Raw genomic sequence first — 24,363 nt, 5'->3', positions numbered from 1 at the left:
GATTGCTTGCTTGCAAAAGAGTTTTGTGAATCAGGAAACAGGAAAATCTCATATCCACAAATATGTGTTAACAGAATAATTGCTAATTTTCAAGCATAACCATCAGTAGCTATTCAGGCATTTGCTTTATCAGTGATGGAACTGTGAACAGTTTATTGCTCTGTGGTGAGGCACTTTGCCTCCCTGGAATGAAAAGCAGCTTCAGGAGCCAGAACATCAGCTGGTGTGAACACATGAATGATGCTGAAGTTATTTATTCTGCCTCCTGATGTTCCCTTTTATTCTTTATTCAGTGGTGTGTGTCATCACACTCACACAAACCTAGCACGGCTAATGTTATTCAAGATGCTATTTGCAAAGGTGGAGAGCCTTGTTCTCTTTGAGATTCCCTTCATTCTCTGCCTGTGTGGCGTATTGCCCTTCCTTACATGTTTCCTCTAGGCTGCTAGGCTCAGCTATGTCTTGCAGTGTTATCTATATCCTATATCCATCATGGGGCAGCCCCTGACTTTTCCTCACAGAGGTGACCCTGCAGCTTCACCTCTGCCATCATTTTGACTCAGTTGCACTCCATTCTGTTCCATAGAACTTTACATGAAACAGAGATATCTAAAGTTTGAACTGATCTTATTTACATACAAAATCTTAATTCACTACTTTCTCCTTCTGCCAGAATGACATTGCAAGTAGGTTGGTGTTATGAGTTCAAGTTCTAAAAATAGTATAATAGTTTACAAAGTATAGCACTCTGACAGCTTACTGAGAAATTTATTTAGACCTTACTATGATTACTTTCATTATACTGTACAGTCATCCTATTTTTGTAGGAAGGGGACAACAAATCTTTTTATATCACATTCAAATTTTCAGTTCTTTAGATAATAGTGGACATTTGTGGTTTTAAAATGTATGCAGTATATATGTTTGTTTCCTAAAACTAAATCATACACATAGTTTTATTAAGCTAAGATCAAATAAAAAGGAAAATGTACCACGATTGTCAAAACAGTCTTAATTTGCAGGGTTGCACTTGAATACCGAGTCAGAGACTCCATATTTAGAAAATTGTAAAGAATAATGAAAAAAATACATACTGCATTAGTGTTCATGCAAAACTGAGGAGAAGTAAAGGTTCTCTGCAGTTTTCACTTCACTGAATTTTATGTTTCACATTTGACTCATTGGAAGTGCTTTGCCAACTCCTGTTCCAAACAGGAAAGTTCCTCCAGCCCAAAGGCCCTTGACATTTCACAGGGGCAGTATACTAGCTGAGTTTTCTGCCAAAACTGATCTCCACACCTCTTACTGAATGATTTATAAAGAGTCAGTGAAAACAGATTACAAATCCTGGCTTAATGCATGGACATAGTTTATCCCATTTCATAGATTTGTCAAAGGGACAAGCAGAGGACAGCTTAAAATAAATTGTCAGGCCTCAAATATAAAATTTATACCACCTCTGTGTATCAAAGAAATACAAACTAACTCTTCTCAGAGTACTGATTTTTTAGGAATAAAACTTCAAGAATGTAAGTTTTAACTTAATACTTGACTTAAAGTCATTAAAATGTAAAGCCCACTTGGGGAATTGCTGTAGTTTCTATATCTGTCCAATTACATACAGATCAGCCTGCAGTACTGGGATTTCACAGTAGCATAAAGAGAAGAGAATTTACTTTGTTTTCAGATTCAACTAATCTTTATAATAGGCAAATAAGGCCAGTGCTTGCTCAAAGTAGTTTTTTCACTAAGCCTATGTCTCTTATGAGAGATCTCAACTTTAAGCATTAAACAGTGTATAGAGGTGCAGGGTTGGGAGGGAGGAGGAGTAAACAATCAAAAAAAGACAACAACAACAACAAAAAAACAAAATTAATGAGCAATTTTGGAATTTTTTGTTTTAATATATTTATTACTACTGTTACAAAAAAAGCTTCTTAATATTATTATTATTAAAAAGTTTTTTACACTTTAATCAAAAAGGACTTCTACTAAGTATATTTCATCAAATAATTAACAAAATAAATAAAGAAAAAAGTCTCTACAGTGTGTGGTCAATGAGCTCCAGATGGGGTCCAGGTCAGAGTGCTTTGCTGCAATAAAAATTTGCAAACTCGTATGGCTAAAATTTCATTTTCAAAGGTCTTACTAATAAATATATTTATTACAAAAGACTAGGTCTACTGCAGTGTCAACGGTTTATGGGCTGGTTCAGCCCAGTTCTGTGACTAGGAGGGCGGAGGGATTTCACAAAATCCGCGCCTCAAGAAAAGGGAAACAGAGGACCCCAAAATAATTAAAAACAGCGGCAACGATCTGAGGAGAAACAAACTAATTTACTAAATATAGTATCAGAATGCAAGATAATACACTATAATACAATATAATTAGAATTGAAGCTAATAAATCAAATTTAATGAGAGTGTCCAAAAGGTGGAAAGGACTCACCATAATGCTGAGGTGAGATGCGTAGTCCGGTTGAGCAGCAGGGAGGAGAGCGTGACGAAGAAGAGCATATCAGGTGACCTTGTCAGAGGTTATATCTCCCTTCTGACCGCAAAGCCCCCTGGGTTATGTAGTTCTTCTTCTCTTCCAGACAGGTGCCCAGAACTGGAGCATCAACACCTTAACTCCCAGTGCACTACATGATGTTACGGTGTGGAATACCGATAACCAAAATCATAAAACCATGACATGCAGGAACTTTCAAAGACCTACAGAAGATTTTAGGAAGTAAATCCATTGAACCTGTATTTAATTGAAAAGTAGATAATTTGAATTCAATCTAAACAAGAATAAGGCCAGTTAATACATTTGATATATATTTTTATAAAATCTGAACACTAATACTCAAAGGAATGGAAGTAATTGAAAATTAAGGACTAAGAAAACATAGTTAATATTGAAAGCTTCACATTTTTTTGAAGATTATAGTAGTGAAGACAGAAAGGGAAGCTGAACACTCCAGAAATTGAAGATGTTTTGCTGGAAATCATTAACAAAGTCTTATGTAAGTAAAATTAATAGTTCATCTCAAGTTTTAACTCACACTCTTGCCTGATCTTTGCATTTTTTTAATTCTGAGCACTTCCTGTTCAGTTTATAATGTTTTTTGTAGCACCCATAGCTACATAAATTTTGCCATTTATTATTGTACAGTTTTATTTCTATTACATTTCTGATTCCTGCTGCAAAATATTTATTTTTTCATTGTATTTAAATTTGTGTTGTTATTTTTACTATTTTTCATTAGTTTGCTTTTCTAAAGAAACTTGACTTGTACTATACTTTTTGAGCAGTCTACTTGCCTCAAATCAGTAACTTTGGAATCTGATAGCTTATTAACCAAAACTGATCTAACTAATTTAGATGTTTTCTTGATACTGCATTTTCCAACTGATTTTGGAAAACTTGAGGGCAGAAATCCAAATCAGTGTACTGTCAATTCAAAAGCTTTCACAAATGAACCTCTTTCTGAGAAGAAGTAGGCAAAAACTGGTGCTGCTGCTGGCCAGTCCATTGTACGTTTTAACTTGCCTTCCCAAGTATGTGAGAAATGTGGGTGGCAGCTCTAAACATTAGCAAGAGGAGAATATTTGTCAGTGATCTGTAGGAAATGGAGTGGCTACTTTAGTTTCCTCACTCGTCAATTTTTCTCTCCTCTTCCTCCCATACCCCTGAAGTTAAGCTAAGCCAAAAGCTTAAACTCTTCAAAAAGCTGTTACAGTGCTCTAACTGTTGGATTCATCCCTGATATATGTGATCATTTTGATATAGTTGAACAGGTTAGGAGACAGAGCTCCATTCCTCCATTATGAACAGGATATATTTTCAACTACTGAATGCTTTTAGAGAACTAATAGTCCTAAATTATTACATAGGGGAACCCAAGACACTAGTCCAGTTTCTTAAAGCAGGAATATTTATATTTCTGTGTTTTTATTGTACCAGAAACAACTTAATACGGTGTTTACTTCAATTTACTATTATGTGATTAATATTACTGATTCCAAACAATTAAACAAAAAAAGCCCCAAAACTGATTTAGATTAGAAATGTAGAATTTCTAAGTCATCTGTTGCAACAGTTGAAGTACAGCAGTAAGAGAATATTCATGTGCTAGGCATGCTGCACATGCACATAAATGATTCAAGGTGCTCTTTGACTAAAGCATATGCAGCGTAAGAAGTAGCTAGCAAGAACTCTAGGAAACAATATATTCTATAAAATCCAGAAACTTATAAATTCAATGAAGAATAAAACCAAAGGAACAAGGAAGGGTTAATCAAGAAGTAAACAGGAATGGGACATCCATTAAGGGAATTAGAAGCATTGGATAGGCTGTAAACCTGAGTACTCAATCAATGAGGAAATGGGGGAAAATTTGCACTACAAAGTAGGAAATATAAACTTGTGTTTCTCTGATCCAGAGTTCCTTTTTTTTCTTAATGTTGCCTACTATAGCAAAAGTGTAGAAAAAAGTGCTGATTCATAGTGAATTCTGCCTGAGCCTGAACTACTGAACACAAGAATTTCTCACAGACTCAACTGAGATCCAGACAACTTTGTCTGGATAAATGTGAAAGAACTGGCGAAGTTTCAAGTCAACAGAAAAGGAGCCACTGAGTTTTGATGTCAGTGTTGTTCTCTTCCAAAGAGATGGAGTTAGAAATAAAATGTGATTACAATTTTGACTGCTAGAAGAGAACTTAAGAGAAAATTATATGTAGTTTGGTGATGCTTACAGCCTTTAGAGCTCCTTTCTTTCTTACCATGTTTCCCCCCAAAATTATGTGGTGTCAGTATAATTTGAACAGAGACCACCTAGATCTATGTCACGGAGTTAACTAGATTAATTTACACTCATGACAGGGAGGCAGTAGGCCCCTGCCCTCCCCTCCCTACTCCACAAAATGGGAAGGAAGGGAGGAAAAAAAAACAACGGCAACAATCTATGGAGGAAACTTTATTTTACTATGATATCAAAATGCAAGATAACGGGCACGGCACGGGCTATTTCCTGTTTAATCTGTTCAAAAGCCTGCTGCTGCTCCGGGCCCCATGTAAACTCATTCTTCATTTGCATCACATGATAATGAGGCTGTAGTTTGGAACATGCATTCTCCAAAAGCCCACTGCGCCCAGAAAAGATTGTGTCTCTTTCTTGCTAGTGGGTGGAGACACGGCAGTGATTTTGTCAATCACATTTGTTGGGATGTGATGACGGACATTTTGCCACTTTATACCTAGGAATTGAATCTCCTGAGCAGCTCCTTTCACTTTGCTTCGCTTAATAGCAAAACCAGGACACAGAAGCATTTGGATTATTCGCTCTCCTTTCGTGAAGACTTCTTCTGCTGTATCGCCCCACACAACAATATCATCAATGTACTGCAGGTGCTCAGGAGCACTGCCTTGTTCCAATACAGTTTGGATCAATCCATGGCAAATGGTTGGGCTGTGTTTCCACCCCTGGGGCAAACGGTTCCAAGTGTACTGAACGCCCCTCCATGTGAAAGCAAACTGTGGCCTACATTCTTAGGCCAAAGGAATGGAAAAGAAGGCGTTAGCAATGTCAGTGGTGGCATACCATTTGGCTGCTTTTGACTCTAGTTCATATTGGAGCTCTAACATGTCCGGCACAGCAGCACTCAGTGGGGGTGTGACTTCATTCAGGCCACGGTAGTCTACCATCAGCCTCCATTTTCCGCTGGCTTTACGCACTGGCCATATGGGGCTATTAAATGGCGAGTCAGTTTTGCTGATCACCCCCTAACCCTCTAGTTGACGAATCAACTTATGAATGGGAAGCAGGCAATCTGTATTGGTGCGGTACTGCACCGCAGTGCAGTTCACAGTTTTTGTGGCAACCGGTACCTGTTGCTCTTTTACTTGTAGCAACAAACAGATCTTCTGACAGGCCAGGCAAAACAGACAGCTGCTTAATATTGTCTGTGTCCACAGCAGCTATCCCAAAGGCCCATCGATACCCCTTAGGATCCTTGAAATGCCTCCTTCTGAGGTAATCGATACCAAATATACGTGGAGCCCCTGGGCCAGTCACAATAGGATTTTTTTGCCAGTCCTTACCAGTGAGGCTTATTTTGGCCTCCAACACAGTCAATTCTTGAGAGCCTCCAGTCACCCCGGAAATATGGATTGATTCTGTCCCTTCATGGCTCGAGGGCATCAGAGTGCACTGTGCACCAGTATCCACCAGTGCCTTATATTTCAGTGGTTCTGATGTGCCAGGCCATCGAATCCACACAGTCCAATATACTCGATTATCCCTTTCTTCCCCCTGACTGAGGGCAGAGCCCCTCTATTCATTACCTGTGATAACTGGAGCAACTGCACTGGTTGTTGATCTGCTTTGTAATTCTTTCACCTGTGTTCATAGTACAGGAGAAGCTTGGTCATGTCATTTCCTCATGTCTTCTCCATGGTCACGTAGGCAATGCCACAAGGCAATTCAAGATGTATTATTCCTCACTGGAGCCAGAAAGTGTTTGCCTTTAAAAGCTAAGATTTTTGATGGTGCACGTAAGCAGGAAGGTTCATCACATTAATTAGTTGGATTCACATTAGTTTGATCAGCTCCTTCATTAGACTCTTTTGATTATCCTGATCTTCATCATACTGGCATACTGGCACAGGTTTGTCACGATTAATCAGTAGAGACATTTGCTCTTGCATTTCATTCAGTTGGTCTGTTATTTGTGAGATGGCGGCAATTGGGGGTAGCTGTTGTTCGTAGTTTTGGAGCGTAAGAATCAATTCAAAAACTAAGGGTATTCTCTCTTGTTCCTGGTATCTGTCATTAGCTGACATAAGTGTAGCGGCGTATCTGTCTGGTGCTGTTGTTATGAGTCTCTGCCATATCTCAGGCGTCGTCTTCACTCTCTCAGGGTCGCGGTCTTGTCGTGGGTGGTTAGGAACAAAGTTAGGGTCAAACAGCATTTCCACCACGGCCATTTCCCTCAAATATTGGATACCCTTTTCAACTGTATCCCATCTTTTCATCACAGGCTTCAAGCCGTCTTTGAAGCGATACCTTTCCTTCATGGCTATCAACACTCTTTCCCAGAGGGTGGCAGACTCACCCAAAAATCGACTAATTCCTCTGTCAATAGCTGGATTTCTGGCAATGGCTCATCATTGGCGAGCTTCATTACCATCTAGAAACAAACTATTGGCCCCACGGTCCCAACAACAAAGCAACCAGGAAACAAGAGTTTCATTTGGGCCCTGTGTGAACTCCTTTCTTGAGCCTTGGATTTCAGTCATCTTCAGAGGCCGACGAGTAGTAATAAAGACTTCCTCATCATCACTCTCTTCTGCATGTCTCTTAGTTTTTCCTTTTGCTTTTCACGATGGTGGTGGTTCTGAGGAGGGCCCCTTGCCTGGATCTTCCTCCACCTCCTCCTCCACTTCTTCTCTTTTCCGTTCTAGATGCATTGACACTTGTTTCCATTTTTTGCCTTCCACAGGAACAACTGATATACTGGTGTCTCCTGTAATTGATCAGATTTGACTTGGAGATTCTCCCTTTTGGCTTGAACCTCAGCTCGGAAACTCTGTCTCTCCAGAATAGTTTTATATATGGCACAGTAAGCACAAACCAAACCCCAAATAAGTTGTACCTCCTTAGATTTATGTAAGCTGCGCCATCCCTGACTCAAATACTGATTTAGTTTCTTAGGATGCCACAGGTGTTCAAGAATAAAATCCCATGACATTGCAGGTCCCCTTGCTTTTAAGATCTTTCCTAAACCTCTCCATATTCCCTGCCAGTCAGCATTCTCTGGTTCTGGAGGAGACTCCTTCCCTTTATTATGAGTGCGTTGGAATACAATCCAGGAAAGTAATAGCACGCATGCCCACATGAGTATTAATTCGAGATTCGAAAACCGTGTGACAAACTGAGAAGAAAGCCTGGAGACTGGTCTGAACATTGTGCTGTTTGTAAAATTAGCCATTCCATCTGAGGTGTAAATGTCAAAATTCAAACCATATCACATTGCATACAGGTACTATGCAGCTGTCTCCGTCAATGCCCTTAGGTAGTTACATATGAACACAATTCCACAACAAGTAATTATGACATTGATAATTCGCCAATAAGTAGTGAGTAACATGATGGCTTTTAATCCTTTACACAGCGCCTCCACGATGAAGAGTGGGTTCACTGCTGGTGTCTATTAAAAAGGGATTAATGAATTGAAACTGACAAGAGGAAGGAGGAAAAAGAAAAAGAAAAAGAAAAAAAAAAAAAAAAAAAAAAAAACAAGGAAAAAAGGCACTACCCAGACTAAGCAGTGCTCAAAGTTTACAAATATCCCAGAGTACTGGCAGCACACCTAGTCTTTCAAGGTCAAGTTTTCCAGCACAGAAACCTGAACTACTGAACTACTAATGAAGCTCTCTAAGAGCTAAGAGAGAGATTTGTTCTAAAAGCTGAAAAGCAGTTACTGCCCACATTCTCCACCAAAAATCTGTCACGGAGTTAACTAGATCAATCTATGCCTGTGATAGGGGGGCAGTAGACCCTTGCCCTCCCCTCCCCACCCCACAAAATGGGAAGGAAGGGAGGAAAAAAAACAGCGGCAACAATCTATGGAGGAAACCTTATTTTACTAATTATGATATCGAAATGCAAGATAACACAATATAATACAATCTAATTGAAATTGAGACTATTAAATCAAATAAGATAGGAGAGAGAGAGTTCCCGAGACCGAGTCAAACCTGAAAAGCTTGGAACAGCTAGGAAAGCACCCTCCAGCACCCACTGCCAGGCAGTAAGAGACCGCCCCACCCGGAAGGGCAGATCCCATGACTTCCGTAATGTATAGGGATAGGTGCCTGGAATTGGAGCATTAACACTTTAACTCCCTGTACACTACATGATGTTTTGATGCAGAATACTGAGAACCAAAAATAACAACAACAAAAAAAAACACCATAAAAATATGACAATCTATTAAAAAAATGAGGATATTCTTGTCAAACAACATTGAAAGCCAAGGAATTCATAACGAAGAACAGAAAGTGTAAAATCTGAAGAAATTATTTTCTCGGTTAACTATTAATTCACAATTTTATTTTATTTTATTTTTTAATTCTGAGCACTTCCTCTAAAATTCCTGCTCTTCCCATCCTCCTTTCACAACTCTGCCATAACCAACATTCTATTTTTCCCGTCCTGTTTTCTAATAACTCAAACTCTACTTATAATATAAATGTCTTCAAGACTTCATTCATTTACTTCTTAGCCATTCCTCATGCTGTTATTGAGCTCACTGCCCACAGTTCCAAATAAAAAAAAATATATGTTTTTTAAGTTTGTTTTTGATATTCTACTTGATTGTGAGATGATCACTGTCAAAAAGTTCTTCATCATAATAAGATTGATGAAAGTGTCAAGAATGAGAACTGTTTTAAATTACTCCTTTTGTAACTGTGAAGTCCAGTACTCTTCCCTAAAATATGTATTTGTGTTTAATTTATTTACACTTAAATCTGAATGCATTTATTTTTAGTTGGCATAAATTTCATACATTTTTCAAGCTCTGATTTGTGAAAACATTTGAATAAATGAATTACTTTTGATACCAGCTTCCTGGAGTAGAAACAATAAGTTATCTGATGCTTGCCAAGAACTCATAAATAGTATAGAAAAATTACTGCATGAACAACAAAGTTAAAGATATTTATTATTTAATTTCAGGTGAATTTATATTTTGTATTTAAAATTTAATATGGATTTTAAAACAAAACAAAACAAAACATACAAAAAAAGCCTTTTAATTACCCTGCCACCAGATAAACAAAGTTCTCATTTTATCTCTGGCAACAAAGGCAACTATTACCGTCAGTAAATTACATGCCTACAGTTTGTAAAATGTTAATTCCTATATTCTTTAAAACATTGGGTCTTTAAAAAGAAAGTCATTTTCCTCTTCATAGATCAAAAGAGCAGGAAATAACATACTGAATTTCAAATATCTTTCAACCAGAATGTGAGTAATAAGTCATGAAGTAACAGCTTTATTGAGTTGCTATTATTATAATTACACTGTTTACACATTGAACTGAATTGCCTCTTGTGTAATTCCATCAAAACAACTACAGCTGAATCTAGTTTCCCTGCAGACTCAAATACTAGCCAAAGATCCTTTAAATGATGTTTTCCAACTGTTGCTTAGTCTATACAGAAATTAGGAAAAAACTACACCACATTTTGGCTAGAAACTTACATGCCACTGTGGCAAGTGCAGGAAACCCTGAGAACTAAGACATTCTTCTTGTTAGTATGTACTGAGACAATGGGGGAATTGAGAGCAGAGATCATTGAATGATGATCTCACTATGACCACAGTTTTAATTTTTGGTTTTTGTATGCCTGAAAGAGAACACTTCTGCTTAAGAAACAATTTCAGAGAACGATATTTTTGAATAAGATCTATTATATAAGTTCTGCCCTTTTATTTTTTTTTCCTTAAAATTTTACTCTTAAAACCACAGAAATAAACTGTAATGTGGGTAGACTGTCACATGAACATTGAATCACAATCTACAGAAATACTGTTCTGTCATTTGACAAAATAACTGAGAATCTTAGCTACATTTTAATTAAAATTTGGGAATTTATCAAGCTGTTTTTTTTTTTTCACTTGCTTAGTAAATACATTTTTAAATTGAAATTTCCACAATATGAAAGTGACTTACTTTCAGACTTACTTTCCTTTTCTACAATTAGACTGTAGAAAATCCTCTTTTGTACATGTAGGAGAGAGAGAGAGGGAGAGGGAGAGGGAGAGGGAGAGGGAGAGAGAGAGAGAGAACAATGTAGTCCTTGGTTTGTAGTGACGTTGCTATTATTTGTCTACTTTTTATTTTTATTTTTTTAAATCTTTTTTTAATCATCTTCTTTCTCATTGTCTGTCATGAGTTACTGATTTTGTAGCTATGGAGTTGTAAAACATCGTTATGTAAATATTTCCTTATCTCCAAAGAATCAGACTTCTGCTAAGAAGTCAGGCACTACTGTGCAGATCTGAGACAGGATTTGAATGCTTGATATCTGTCCTTTGGGAAGTTTGATTACCTTGAATTGAGACATTAGGTTTGATTTCCCTTGAACTTGATTTAAAATGACATAGAGCAGCTCTTCAATAAAGTTATGTCTGGTAGTGCTTGCCTAGGGAAATTCTACTCTGAATTCCTTAAGTTTTGCAGTGCAAAGTTTGCCAGCCTTCATATGCAGCCATGGTGGGAAAGAAAATCATATCTAAACATTTGAGTTGGAAGGAAATTTTAAAGGTCATCTAGTCCAACTTTCCTGAAATGGACAGGAACATCTACAGCTAGATCAGGTTACTCAGAACTTGGTCCAGACTGATCTTGAATGTCTCCAAGGATGGGGCATCCATTACCTCTCAAAGAAACCTGTTGCAATTTCTCACCACCCTTATTGTAAAAAATGCTTTCCTTATATCCAATCTAAATCTCCCCTCTTTTTCTTTGGAACAATTGCCTCTTCTCCTCTCAAACAGAACATGGTTCAAACGTCCTGTTGAACAGGTCTACCTGTACAACAGGCTGTGCTGAATCCAGCAGTCAGCTTTCTCATGCAAGGCATGGACTTCAACTGCTGAAGACTCAGAAATGTGCGTTACTCTGTTGAAATTATTCTTGAGCCTAAAAGCCACGTTTCAGGCATCGTTCAAAAGTTTACTACATTTGAAATCAAGAGGAGAAAGGATGTCATAAGAAGGCAGATCTTCAGCTTTGCTCAACTCATTATTTTACTTTTTTTGACTCACTCTTCAGAAGCTGAATAGCTTGAGATGGAGAAAAATGACTGTTGGCAACTAATTTAGTTTGATCCTTCTTCTAGTCCTTATTAGTGCTACAGTTCCTTGCTTGACAGGGTAACAAGCAACTTATATTCTCCCTTAATTCATTTGAAGTCATGTTAGCCTTAGAGACATTTATCTGAAGTGAGGGAGCTGGGAAAAAAAAAAGACTTTTTTTCCCTTTGTATAAGAGAATAAAGCTATGGTGTTTACTCTAGTGCGGCCTATCCACTTTAAAGATTTTAAATGAAAAGAGGAATATGTCAAATTCATCTGGAGTAGTCAGCCAAATCAGATAATTGCCATAAAATCTACTTTCAGGGCCTGATTTTTTAATTACCATCAGCAGTTCTTAAGCTATTCATTAAAAAATACTACTGAGGGGAAAATAAAAAGTCAAATTGAACTCTGTTGTTTTGACAGTTACCAATAGAGTTGTAATTACATCCTCAGAGAACATAATTATTTAGAATTTTTGCATTAATAGATGTTAGGCAGAATTATTAAGAATTTGCATTAATTAACATCAAGCTTTTAACATTTTTAATATATAACTTCGGAGAAGAGAGAGAAGTCATTTTAAGGCCAGGACTTGGTGGCTTAACATACTCATTTATTTTGGGCATATGGGAAGTGAACAGTTATAAAAATAGCAAAAGCAGTACAAGGAGTATGAGGGAGGGCTACTCCAAAAGTAATGCCTTCTATTTTCCTGTGTTTATCCATTATGTCACAGGTGGAGTTGGTGGTATGACGGTACAGGATGAACCTTCCTGTCAATACTTCATTAACTGCCATGTGACAAATGGCAGCACAAGGGCAGTGTGAGAAAATGTGGAAGTGCCTTTGAGTCAAAGATTTGTAACTGAAAATTTCACCCATCGACATTCATGGACACTTGCTGAACATTGATGGAGACAAAAGCATGGCTGTGAGCACAGTGAAGCAGTGGGTGGCACATTTCAATAGTGATAACAGCGACACTGGTTCACATCCATTGGTGCAGATTTTTATGAGTGTGATATGCAGGATTTTATTCATTGCTGGTGAAAAAGCATAATTGATGGTGATGACTGTGTTGAAAAATAGTCTTTCGTAGCTGACAATTTGTTTTAGCAAATATTCTTATTGTGCTCTTTTTATCTGTTGTAGTTTCCATGGAAATAAATAGCAGATATTATTTTTTGATAAACCTATGTAATTAAGCATAACATCATGCCAATCTATAACAAGATACAGGCATGACCATAATAGGATGAGTCATGTGGAGTTGTTAAAAGCAAAGTTTGTGGTATATATTTTAACCAAGAAAACTATTACTGATTGAGCTGCATGATCACAAAAAGTAGATATTTGAATATGAAGATTTCAATTAATTTTCCAATATTTCTTCCTAAACTGATAATTTTCTTGACAAATGTGGAATTCCACAGATGAATAAATGAATAGGGGTCTGGATCAGATCTCCGATTCAGAAGAAATAAAAGGGAGATGAATACAAATGTAGAAAAGCAGAAGAGAATAATGAGACATGTTTAGCATCTTCTGCGAAAATATCAATATTACTGATCAAACAGCATTAGTCTTCCTGTTGGCAAAATTTCTTCCCTTTGCACTTCCTTCATTCCTTCCTGCCTTCCTGCCTTCCTGCTTTCTTTTCTCCCTCCCTCTTCTTTCGTTCCTTTCCAAAAGTCTAAGACCTGAATTTCTCTGAAAAACAAGCTTTACATGAGAACTGTAATAAAATTGGAGAATCAGGTCCAAATAAAGAAATATGCAGAATGTATAACATTCAAGGTACTCTACATATTCTTACTAATTGTTGTAAGTAAAAGTAATTTATTGAATAATTTTGTTCTACTTATATTTCATAGTACTGAATTAAGATATGCTAAGTTATAGTTTTATTTTTCTAGATTAGGTACCATAAAATGTAAAAATTCTACATCTTTGTTATTTTGATTATTTTATGAAAAAAAAAAAAAAAAAAAGCTTACTGTTCTCTTCCTTTCAGAGCTTCCTGCCTCCCAAAATCTTCAAAAAGAAGCTTTTTTTTTTTTTTTTTTTTTTTTTGGTAATTGCATCCTAAAGCATCAAGTGCTATGTAAAGATACTCTGAAATATCCTTCTGAAGTGTAAGAACTCATTCATATTTCAGAAATTTGTCACTGAAAAATTACTTGAAAACAATAATAAACTTTAACCTCTGATCTTTCTTTGTTGATGAAAAGCTTTCTCTTTATGGCCTATCTACAAACAAGGCTTGTACTGACCATTGTACAATATGTCTGCCTTATTAGTATGATTTAATGGTGGCCTGAGGTTTCCTTTTATTCTCAGCTCTGCTCTTTATTCATTTTACCCAGAGGTCAGTAGCTGTTCAAACCTCCAGGATCTGCTGAAAACATATTCACATTTTCTTTTAAACCAGCTGCAGAGTCTGAGACAAATGACCCTAATTTTCAACTCCTTACCAGTGGAGATCTGTATAACTAATTTTCAAGCATGCATTAATGGAATGAAAGAAAATTTCACAGAAAATTTTGTAAGATTTAGAGTAGAAATGGACATTATTCAAAAAGATAAATGATAATTTACACGAGGATGAATTAATAATAACAGTAATATGAAGTAGGACTGACTGATTTAATTATAGGCACAGAGAAGCTATTGAAAAAGTTGTCTATTTTTTCCAAAGAATTGTGTTCAGTATATTCAAAGGTTTTGTTTGTTTGTTTGTTGTTATTATTTATCTATTTATTTCCCTTACTTGGGAATGGGAGAATGAGTGAAAAAAAAATCTGAACTGGTGAATTTGTTTTTAAAAATGTAAACATTAATGAAAAGTAATTAAAGTCCTTACTTTTATATTAAAAGCAAATAATTGAAAATTCTTTTTCTTGAGTTATACATAGGAGCTGATTTTATATAGTGGAGGAAAATGTCTTCTAATAATGAACTTCAAAATAGAGTTATATAAACCACGTAAATCATAATTTCTCATGCAAATCACAGGAAAGAGTTTTTAACACTATCCCTTCACTGTCAAATTCACCACTGTACTCTGGATCACATAAGATTACATGTTTTACTTACAGCTGTGAAAGGTCAGGCTAAAATAGCACTGAGACAGAATTAAATCCCCAGTCTTGAAACTATGTGGAAAGCTGTCTAATTCAGGACTGTAGTTTTCATTTCTAAGATAGTATAGAGCTCAGAGATGAATAAGTAAAAATATCTATTCCTACCAAGTAGAACTCTGCTGAAAAGTTGTAAAAGCTCATATTCTGAGGGCTCTGAACACAAGTGATGTGTCCCTTTGTGTATGTTTCTAAGAAAACCTCCATCAAAGTTTCTCTAGCCACAATATTTGTAATATTTACTAATCCTTCTTATAATGCTCTACATGAGCTTTCTCAGAGTATGCGTAACAGATCAGTTCAATCAGGAGAGTGCTACATCAATAGATGTCATTGCTTTCCAGGGCTATACTATAGCAGTAGCTTGTCTCCCTGAAGTCTGTTGTCTTAGATGGTTTGTCCGTGTTTAAAAAAATGGATTATTTAATAACTAGAGCAAACCTATTATCTTCCTAAAATTTGTCACTAAGAGTCCACTGTAGACCACGAGTTATGTTATACATTTCTACAAGATTGCTTTGATTGACTTATAATAAGTAACAACTTGTGAAAAGAAAACAGAAAACCTGGATTCCTGAATTGTGAAACATTTTTCAATTTAAATATATAGACTTTCTGAAATCTGAAATCTAATTATGTAATAAAATGCATATATTAACAAGATATTTATTTATTTATTTATTTATAATTACAGAAATGCAGAGGTATTTTCTTAATACTTTTTTGTTGTTGTTGTTGAAATATATTACTTTAACATTTCATTTTAAAATATTTTCTATCATAGCAACTTGAAAGAAAATTTTTAACTGACCTGAAAAGCATTTTCTTCCAAATTTTATTTTGAAAAAGTTTTATTTTTATTTTTATTTTTATTTTTTTTTCCCCTCGAAGAAAACTCAGAACTTGAATGGAGACCCAATATCTACCTGGTTGTAGCCAGGGATTCATTACCTTTCTGTAAGAAAAACAAAATATGTTGTACATTGTAAATGTATTACACACACAGCATGAAAAAGGCTGAAATCTATTACTTTTATTGAGTATGTCCTCTGTGATTCTTATTGTCTAATGCTAGAATAGCAGATTTGGTAGAAAATAAAAATAAAAATAAAAATAAAAAATAAAAGTACCACAGAACTATCAGTGGCATTTTCAGCATTGTATTATTTGATTTTACTAAGCAACTGAAAATAATTTACCATTATTGTAAAATACCTGAGATCTGTTTACACCTTCAATCTTGCCCCTTGAGGAACTGCATGACAGAATCATAAGCCACACAGAGACAAGCTGTGGGATTCATGACAAACAGAGAATGAATTGGCTTGTCAGTCTCACAGAGTGACTGAGAACTGCAAATGGAATCTGATCAAATTTCATTTCTATTCTACTTTGTATACCAGATGTTCCAGCTAGAAATTCACATTGTGCCATGATAGAAGATGCTTACTCAAAATGTAAAGAAACAGTCATTTAAGAATTAAAACTGAAAGATAAGAAGAAGAAATTCACGTATCTTTAGTTTTCTATTTTTGCATATCTATTTGAACTATGAAAAAGTCTTGTTCAGCTCACATTAAGTGCTCTGTCACTAAGCTTAATGTGCTGCTTGCTGAAACAATATGAAATACTTGAAACTATGTTAAAATTTATTATGAAGAAAGACCAAACTGAATAAAAATACTTTGTAGTCATGTTTTGCTTCTATTCAGTAAAGCTTCACACATTCTTGTTTTTCTCATATTAGTGTCCAGTTCCTTATAGATCTGAGGTTTAGTGAAGTAATCTCAGTTATTATTAAAGGTGAGAGATTTTATTAATATCACCATCAACCACAAAGAAAGTTATCTTTGCATGGCGTTAATGCCAAAATGTAACTTTAAATTAGACTTAGAGAGACTTTCACCTTCAGCATAGTCTAACAGTGGTGGCTAAGGAGACTGTAGCTACAGTGAATGTGAGGAGAGTACCAGCATAACTATGTTTGTGACTCATTTATTGTAAAATGAAAAACGTGATTTCCCGACTAGCTGTGATTTGATAATGCCAAGGTTAGTATTTAGGCTCATGCTCAGCATGATCTGGTGATCCAATAAAAACATTAAATTCAACAGCTTTGATCTACAGCAACTTGCTACTAATGAGGACACTGTTTTATGTGGAGAAAAGGTGTCACCATACAGCTCTCAGTGATGCAGTTTATATCTGAAGACAGTAACTTTGTGATTTTGATCTTTCTTTGTGCAGAAGTCTGTGTTGTTCTTCACATCCAGCATCATTTGATTTTCAGACAAACTTATATGCATAATTACAGAAGAAATATATATGCAATATATTTATATAGATAAATACAATATTTAGATGTGCAAGTAATACTGAAATATGTAAAGAAGCAAATTAATGTTTACTTAATACTAAAAATTAGGCAAAACTATTAAATTGCATCAAAGATTAAAGATTATACTATTAATTTAAGGATTAACAACTTAACATAAAAATATACATTAAGCAGAGTTCTTCTTAAAATGGCATATTGTTAATTAATATTTGTCTGGCACTATAAATTCCTTAATTCTCAGAATCATTTCTTTAATAATTAACATCCTCAATTTAGGGAAAACACAACGTATGCCCATTTATAACAAAGGAATTTATTCAAAACTGGTATTGACAGACACGATAGACATAAGGACATACGATACATACAATACATATGAGAGACATAAAGACAACATTCAAATTTAGGGATGAAAAAGAACGTTGCTCTAGAAGTGTTAAATCATATGCATCATTCTTATTACATACTGAAAAGTATTTAGTTGTCTTCTTTTTAAAATGGTCTTGGTTTGTCTGAAGCAAATATATACTCCAGTGCATTTCCTGTTTTTTAGTCAGTCAATTCTGCGACTATCATCTTACAAACAATTATCAGTGCCCTATGAGATTAATCAAAATTAACAAAATGTACTCTTGAATTATTTCAGTTAATTATGGCAGGCAGAAACTTGGATGAGAGGGTGAAGTGCCATAATAGGTACTCAATATGCTCAGTATCCTGGAATAAAATTGCTTTGATCTTTTCGAAAAGTCATAAAAAAAGAAATTAATATCAACAGCTATATAATAGCGTGGGTTGTTGTTTTTCTTCTTCTTCTTTTCTTTTTTTATTACTTTTTCAATTTTCATATTTTGCCTAGAAGATTATAGGCCATGAAATCAATTTAGGATTATTAACAAAAAGTTTACTTCCTTGTCAACTAAGCAGAATTTCACAGATGGTCCAAATAAGTATATAAATATGGACTAAACATAACAAAAATTTATTCTAGACAAGTTATTTTTGTGAAGTAAATTACTTCCCTCATAGGCTCATATGTCAAATATTTAAGAGAAAGAAGAGTTGTCAGTTGTTTTTCTTTATTTCCAAAGTGCATAATATAGTTTCTTATTTATAGAACAGAATAAATACAGTTAGTCATCTGGAAAGCTATTTTTGTATTTTACTTGGTTTTATCTGATGTTAGTGTGACAGTACAGGGATAAGGAGGAAAAATGCTCTGTACATGGACTGTACAGTAAATTAAGAACCCAAATGACTGTGCCTCTCACCCCTATCTGATCACAGCAGAGTAAAAATGTATTCCTTCATTCTAGCTGAGACATACAGAAAGAAAATGAATTGCATGAATTTAGTATTAAAATGTTTACTTACACACATTACTTTTGAAGCATTTTGTTTGTTCATTTTGAACAGCTTGTTTTATGGTGATGAATAATAGATAAAATGTTATGGATCTATTTGCATATATAAAATATCAGTGCACAAAACATTTTGCTGTGCTTTCTTAGGTTTCTTGGACATATTCAGCCATGCAGGACCATATGTTACCATAAATAATCATTTCGATAGTCATCTATTTTGCTTCTTAAGAGGAAAAAAAAAAAAAAAAAGCTCATAAATATGCAAAGAAAACTAATTTATATACATAAATGGATGCTTTAAGAACTTCAGGTGATTTTGGTTTCTCACTGGTTTTAAGCTGAAAGGCTGAGATTTCTATTTCAGGCAGAACTGAGCAGATGTTGAATTACTGACCTGCTCACGACCCCATTCAGATCTCATGAATTCCAGATCAGACTAAGAAGAACTAACCACTTTTCAGTATGATTCTCCTGTATCTGAGATTATCTGCAGATTCCTTCCCATGGAGGTGAAACCAGACAACAACTATCAAGACAAATTTAAGAGCAGTTGCATAGTTAGACAGCTGTAGTATTCAGCTTCATATTCAGACCCCTAAGCATAAACATTGGTGAAGAATAATTCTACATGTGACTTAACAAGCTAATGTTTCATTAGATTTGATGAAAATTTGTTGAATTGTTGTCTCCCTATATACTTGATTAAAATAAATTATTGTAACCCTATCCTTCCCAAATCACCCCCTGTAGAAATGTTTAGCTCTTATTTTAGGAATCTGTATATCTGAAGAACTCTAAAACATAAATTTCTAAATAAGACAATTTTCAAATAATCAGCTAATTAGTTTGTAGTCTTAGCAACTCAGGAGCTCATACTGTATTGGAGTAACAAGCATATTCATGCAGAGCAGTAAGAAGAGTCAGACTGTCCCCACCATATCTGCTAATACTGAATGAGCTTTGTTTTTGAGAGCCTACAAGAATTATTGCTTCAGTATACGCACCAGTTTGTAGAAGATATATGCTTTTTAAATGCAAATTAATAAACATTAGTTAGAAAATGTGTTACTAACGCTCTTTATCATCCAATACAGTTTCAATACTGAAAATATTTATTTTTCTCTTCCCAAAACATTGCAAGATATTGAAGTTGGTTTTTTTCATCATTTCACTGCAAAAATATGAATATCTGAACTTATAGTTAATTAAAAAAAAAAAAAGATGAGAGAAATATTTTTGCTAGAATATTTTGCTAGAATATTTTAATGTTAAAGATATTGAAAAGTGTGTAGGTCTTATACAGTAGCAATATTAAATTAATAAGGAAGGAGCAGTTTTCTTCCACTTTTTTTTTTTTCTTCTTCTTTCTTCTTTCTGACCTCGTAGGACAGAGATTTATCGCTTGCTTGATGATCCCAACTTGTCTGTGAAGAGAAACAAGTCATTGTACCTCAGAGAAAGCACATCTTCAAGACTTACTGTGGGACTATGACTTTCAAATATGTATGTCAAGTCCACATACAAATGCCTTATGGTACTCTTTGCTGGAACTGAGGCTCAGCATTTAAATAAACAACAGAAGTAAAACTTCAAATTTTCAGCTGAAAGTGGACCAATCAAATTCTTCTATTTTATACTATTTCTGAACATTGTTATATTTGCATTTCTATTGGTATTCTTTGCTGGCTTCACTGAATGTTCTTCTTGCTGTTAATGGAAATTGCTTTCAATTTTTATTAGCATTCCCTTTCTGTTTCCTGAATCTGAAAAGAAGTTTCTGGGTTTCTTTTGTTAAGACAGAGGTTATTCAGGAAATTTTTTTATGGATCAGAAGACTTTGAAAACTAGCCTGTGCTGTATGTGCTGCAGGGCCAGTGAGGTGAGATTTTGTGCAGCTGAAATAAAATTAGGTTTCATGAGAGCTGAATCATTAAGCCTGCAGAGTTTCTCTAGAGAACATTTACAGGAAACTTTTTTTCCTCAAATCCTATGTTTTATATACTTGATAATGAGAGTTTTATTTTATTTCCTGTGGAAATCAAGGTCAATGTGAATATTTCTTCTTTAATAAGTTCGGAATGTGACAGGCCCTGGAAGATAGTTCTTCAATGTCCTCTAAATCCCTCCAGGGAATGCCATAGAAGCCAAGGGAAAGACAAAATCATTGAAATATATATATATTTTTTTTCTGAATATTTTTCTGCTTCTTAAAGATAAATCATTCATTGTTTTTTTCTTTTATAGTTTAATGAGAGACATACAGCATTGTCATACATTTCTTGCAAGAGTAGTATTTATTCATTTCAAATAAATACTACTTTTACTTTCAGATGATTTGAACCTGATTATGTTTATGCATTTTCACCCAGTCTATAGAATAGAGTTTATTATATTTCACTGATAATAAGATCTCAATCTTGACTAATTGACTCAATTTTGATTAAATTACTCATGAGTCCAAGATCTAAGATGTGATTTTGGACAGTGACTCTAAATTGAAGTTCTAAATTTCTATACCACAAGTAAGAATTTCCTCACAGGGTCTCTGTTTACTCAGCTTGAAGAAAGAACCTTACACTATCAGACAAGAGGAAAAGAAGTAAGAAAGCAAACTGTCAAATACAACAAATGATTGTAAAAATAATTAGATTTTGACCCTTTCTACGAATTATCTTGCTATAGTGGCTGTTGTTAAATGCCTTGTATAGCTTATAACAATAATTAGGATTTTATAAAGTAAAACATACACCATATAGAATAATGAAAAACAAACAAACAAACAAAAAAAAAACAACCTACAATGTGCATTTTGGACAAGACAGAAGGATATAAGCTTAAGGAAAATAGGTAAAATTTAGTGAGGGAACAGTGAATAAGTGAAAATATTTATTTATTTATTTAGTGCAAATAGGTGTAGGAAATGAAAGTATTCGAGGCTTTCTTAAACCAGAATCTCTGTCCACTTTTTTTTTTTTTCCCCTCGAACTTCTTTCTGTTCCCATTTTAGAGGTTAGCATTTAAGAATTTCAGCACAGTTATAACTTTTAAGAGATTTTTATTAATAAGGTGATTATTGAAGTTCTGGCGAACAAACTCTTATTTAATAAAAGTAGCTCTGGTTTCAGAGCTTATTTTGATTATCATTTCTGTGTCAAAAGTAACTAAGTGGCAGTATAATAACGGTATACATGTGTTTATTTTAAGATTCCCCCTAACATGTAGGCATAGCTTGTAAACAGTAATTTAGATCTTCATTAGTATGCCTGCTGCTGAAGTTTTAGTACCTCATTATTTTGAATTTATCCATCAGAAGAGAAGTGTAATTAGGAACTCAAATTACGGATATCTGGATCAGTTATGCATAGCGTGTGTGAAAGAACTTCTTCATGGGAATCTCTTGCTCTGACTACATGATACTTTGCCTGCGCAAATTTACTGTAATGGTATCCCTTTCATTTCTAATGCAAACATTAAACAAATCCCTCAGTTAGAGTTAAAAGTTTTGTATTTAATTGTACTCAGCTTTTATGTAGGTAGTTGACCATGTGAGATGGAAGAGAATGAAGCACACAACTCCTAGAGGAAGGAACACAAATTGGATAATCACAGATCTTTCTGCACAGGATTTTATAAGTTATATCCAAATGTGAATTTCCATGAAATAAATTATAAAGCACATAATATTTTTTAACATACAGAGATTATTAAACCAACTTAGTAGAAACATTAATGTAAAATGACCCATTTTTACCTCCATAATAAAAAAATCACATAAATATTGTAAAACTTGCTTATAGAGTTTTGCAGTTAATTAGATAAAAATATTGTATTTTTTTATTTTCAGTTCATGCAGAGACTTTTAACTCCTTTTAACATAGATTTAACATCCCAACTGTTTAGTATTAGTTTACTTGTTTACCACACATAGACTATGTTGTGTGTGTCATTATGTTGTTACAATATTATTAATCTTATCTTATTCAAATGTAGTACTAACAATATTCAGCAACATTTTATGTTAGAGTACTGACCTGTGAAAAAAGTCCAAACTGAGTTTCTAAATCTGCCATTGTTTGTGTCTATAGCTTACCACTGAAGACGTGTTACTTACCCTTGTGCAAGAAAAATATGAAACAATATCCACAACTAGAGGCTAAATCTTTTTCCAATAGATTTTATTCCAATCATGCACAGACTTGTGCATTCCTGGTGCATTGGGAATGTGTTCACAGAAACACAGAATCACAGAATCTAGGGGTTGGAAGGGACCTCCAGAGATCATTGAGTCCAACCCCCCTGCCAAAACAGGTTCCCTACACCAGGTCACACAAGTAGGTGTCCAGGCGGGTTTTGAATATCTCCAGAGAAGGAGACTCCACAACCTCCCTGGGCAGCCTGTTCCAGTGCTCCGTCACCCACACCGGAAAGAAGTTCTTGTGCACATTTTTGCAGAACTTCCTATGCTGCAGTTTCTAGTTGTTTCCCCTTGTCCTGTCTCCTCACACTGCTGAAGAGTCTGTCCTCGCCATTCTGCCCCCCACACCTTAGATATTTATAAACCTGGATCAGGTCCCCTCTCAGTCTTCTTTTCTCAAGGCTAAACAGATCCACTTCACTAAGCCTTTCTTCATAGGGGAGATGCTCCAGGCCCTTCACCATCTTTGTGGCCCTCCGCTGGACTCTTTCCAAGAGATCCCTGTCTTTTTTGTACTGGGGAGCCCAGAACTGGACACAGCACTCCAGATGAGGCCTTACCAGGACAGAGTAGAGAGGGAGGATCACCTCCCTCGACCTGCTAGACACGCTCTTTTTAATGCACCCCAGAATGCCATTGGCCTTTTTGGCCACGAGAGCACACTGCTGGCTCATGGCCAACCTGTTGTCCACCAGGACGCCCAGGTACCTCTCTGCAGAGCTCCTCTCCAGCAGATCATCCCCAGCCTGTATTGGTGCATGCAATTATTCCTCCCTAGGTGTAAGACCCTACACTTGCTTTTGTTGAACCTCATCTGGTTTCTTACTGCCCAGCTCTCCAGCCTGTCCAGGTCTCGCTGAATGGCAGCACAGCCTTCAGGCGTGTCAGCCAATCCTCCCGACTTCGTATCATCAGCAAACTTGCTGAGGGTGGCCACTATCCCCTCATCAAGGTCATTGATGAAGATGTTGAACAAGACTGGACCCAGCACTGACCCCTGAGGAACACCGCTTAGTTACAGGTCTCCAACCGGACTCTGCACCGCTAATGACAACCCTCTGTTGCTCTGCCAGTCAGCCAGTTCTCAACCCACCTCACTGTCCACTCATCTATCCCACACTTCCTCAGCTTTGTTATAAGGATGCTGTGGGAGACAGTATCAAATGCCTTTCTGAAATCAAGGTAGATTACATCCACTGCTCTCCCCCCATCCACCCAGCCAGTGACAACATCGTAGAAGGCCACCAGGTTGGTCAAGCACGACCTCCCCTTGGTGAACCCATGCTGACTACTCCTGATAACCTCCTTTTCTTCCAGGTGTCTGGAGATGGCATCCAGCACAAGCTGTTCCATCACCTTTCCAGGGACAGAGGTGAGGCTGACTGGTCTGTAATTACCTGGATCTTCCTTCTTGCCCTTTTTGAAGACCGGAGTGATATTGGCTAACCTCCAGTCTTCAGGCACT

The sequence above is a fragment of the Meleagris gallopavo genome, chromosome 1 (genome assembly GCF_905368555.1).
Source record: "Meleagris gallopavo chromosome 1, MGAL_WU_HG_1.1, whole genome shotgun sequence".
Lineage (NCBI taxonomy): Eukaryota > Metazoa > Chordata > Aves > Galliformes > Phasianidae > Meleagris > Meleagris gallopavo.
Note: the sequence above shows the minus strand (reverse complement) of the source record.